Source organism: Pistacia vera, unplaced genomic scaffold (genome assembly GCF_008641045.1).
Source record: "Pistacia vera cultivar Batoury unplaced genomic scaffold, PisVer_v2 Contig259, whole genome shotgun sequence".
NCBI classification, from domain to species: domain Eukaryota; kingdom Viridiplantae; phylum Streptophyta; class Magnoliopsida; order Sapindales; family Anacardiaceae; genus Pistacia; species Pistacia vera.
Window position 1 is genome coordinate 1,089,745 of NW_022196067.1, and position 2,597 is coordinate 1,092,341.

General features: G+C 38.2%; 1 non-coding gene across 1 annotated transcript; it reads left to right on the plus strand.

The window, feature by feature from the left end:
• Positions 1–2,230: 2,230 nt before the first annotated feature.
• On the plus strand, positions 2,231–2,337 carry LOC116132727. The gene has a single exon (XR_004128450.1). It is a non-coding gene; the product is annotated as a small nucleolar RNA R71 (small nucleolar RNA).
• Positions 2,338–2,597: the final 260 nt, after the last annotated feature.

Consider the following 2,597-nt stretch of genomic DNA (forward strand, 5'->3'; position numbering starts at 1 on the left):
ATCTTGTGTCAACTAGATGTTTACGGGAGAAGTTAATCTCAATAACGTACCTGACGAAGAAGTAACATTCTTCTTCCCTTTTGCTAGGAAGGCCTTGCAATGTTTCCTCCAGTGACTGGGATTCCCACAGTGAGGACAAACACCTTTCCTTTCTGCAACAGTTCTTTCCATCGACTTCTGAGCCCTTTCCTTTTCACTTGAGTTGGCTTCAACCAACGTCAATGTTTCTGACATTTTCATGCCTGACTCAGTAGCCTTCAACAAATCCAGAAGCTCGGAAAGGGTATTCTTCTTATCTTCCTCAATAAAGTCATAGACAAATTGAGAATAAGAATCCGGTAATGACTGTAATATTAGGTTTATTGCTAAACCTTCTCTAAGTCCACATCCCAAAATCTCAAGCTTGTTCATATACTCGATCCACTTGAGTATATGATCGCCAATTTTGGTACCCTCTTCCATCCTACATCTGAATAATGACCGAGACACCATATGCTTCTCATTTCTTCGAAGAAAATGAAGAATAGAAGCTAAATCCATTTTCTGGCACTGCTGTCGCAGTAATGGTGCCATTGATGCAAGCACAATGTATCTAGTCATTTCTGCTTTTGCATCATGTGTATGCTTCACATATACATACCCAGTCTCATGGATAGAACTATCAGCAGGCTCTGGTGATAGAGCTTGCTCAATGGTGTATAATCTATCGCTTGACTGAAGTATATTATTTATACTTCTATACCAGTCAACGAAATTTTCACCATTCCATTTCTCTCCCAGTTCGATGATTTGTCGCAGTGATGTTGGGATCATTTTGCTCAAATTTAAGTGAATCTACAAGTGCAGAAAAAGTAACCATTATTACCATGTTCATTATTATTGTTTAATATGGTCTTTTATTAAACGAAGCTCCCACTATTTTGCTCAAGTCAATAGCCCTCACCATTAATTCGGGAAAGTCCGTTGACTTTCCTAGTGGACCGAGATCCCATCCTGCCCATTTCAAACCTTCGCTTTGGCAAACAAGCCAAAATGAGTTGATTAGGTAGGCCAACAAACTTAATCCACACCAGTTGATAGCTCCTACCATCAACCTCAAATTTGAAAAAGCCAACAAGCCAATCACACAATCCAATGGACACTACATGCCATCATCCTCAAGTGTGATTCTCAGTATCAGTAGAGTGGACACTGCATGTCACCACGTACACACAATATGTGTACTGCTCTACTATGCCTATGACATGCGTTTATCAACCTTTGCTTTGGTAAACAAGCAAAACCGTCATTTTAAGTCGACCCATCACCATTAAGGAACACTCCAATGCATTTTAACCTCCCACTGGTAAAAGTGTACCCTTCGCTTTGGCGAACAAGGTTTCGACGAACAGTGGTTTGATTAAAACCATGTTGATGGAAGGCTTACGTGACTTAATATACTTTAATTGAGGGTTTTGTTATTTAATGTCTCATCAGATTATTATCTTTGTTAGAATGACATTGTTTGGCATGTTATTGAACATTCAACCTTATCATGCATTCTAAACAAAATACTAAAATGTGCCGGTACATGGCCCAACTAAAACTGATTTCCTCGAGCCTAGAGGAATTGGTGGTCACCTAGGGGTCCTGTAATAAACATCTTGAGTCTTCAAATATGGTTGCCTCGTCCTTTGCTCCGTCTTCAAGTACATTACAAAAATATCATTCTAAATTTACAATAAATAATTATACAAATTCTTTACATCAATAAATTTAGAAACCTCGATTTACATTCAAGGGGAATGAGATGAGAAGAGAGTGTACATCGAGAATAGGAGAAAGGCAGGACACGCAGACCTTATTTAATAAATTATACAACCATACATACCCAAAAAATATTTTAAAACATTCACCCTTAGGTCTAAGGCTCATGTACCTGGCACCATGCAATATACAAACAAGTACAAAGCATACATTTCAAAAACAATCAATTTTTGAAATTTGTGGATTAATGAACATTATTACAAAGAGTCAATTCTACAATAATTGAATGGCTTTAAGGCATCTACTCTAACATCTTTTTCCTCTCATGCTCTTTTGTTAGGAATTAGCACCTAACATCTCATATAGCTCAAACATTTTTGTAGCAGTTTTCTCACCCATTGCTCTACCAGCGGCGTTGTCCACCATATATTGACATTGTTGTGTCAATCCATCATAAAAAAACTGATTTTGTAGTTGAAGCTGGTAATGATGGTGAGGACATTGGATGAGAAGCAACTTAAATCTGTCCCATGCCTCATGAAAAGGCTCTCCTTCTATTTGAGAAAACATCACGATCTTGGTCCTCAAGTCAATAGTCTTTTGATAAGAGTTAAATTTTCCCATGAACTTATTGTAAACCGCCTCCCATGTAGTCAATGAACCAGGTTAGGGAGTCATAAACCAAGCTTTAGCTCTATCCTTCAAGGTGTAGGGAAAACACCTCATCCTCAATTGATCCTCATTGAGTCCTTCCAATGGAAAGGTCTAAACGGTGGCATAAAAATCTCTTATGAACATCAAAGGGTCTTCATTAGGAACTCCATAGAATGAAGGCAACATGCTATAATGGA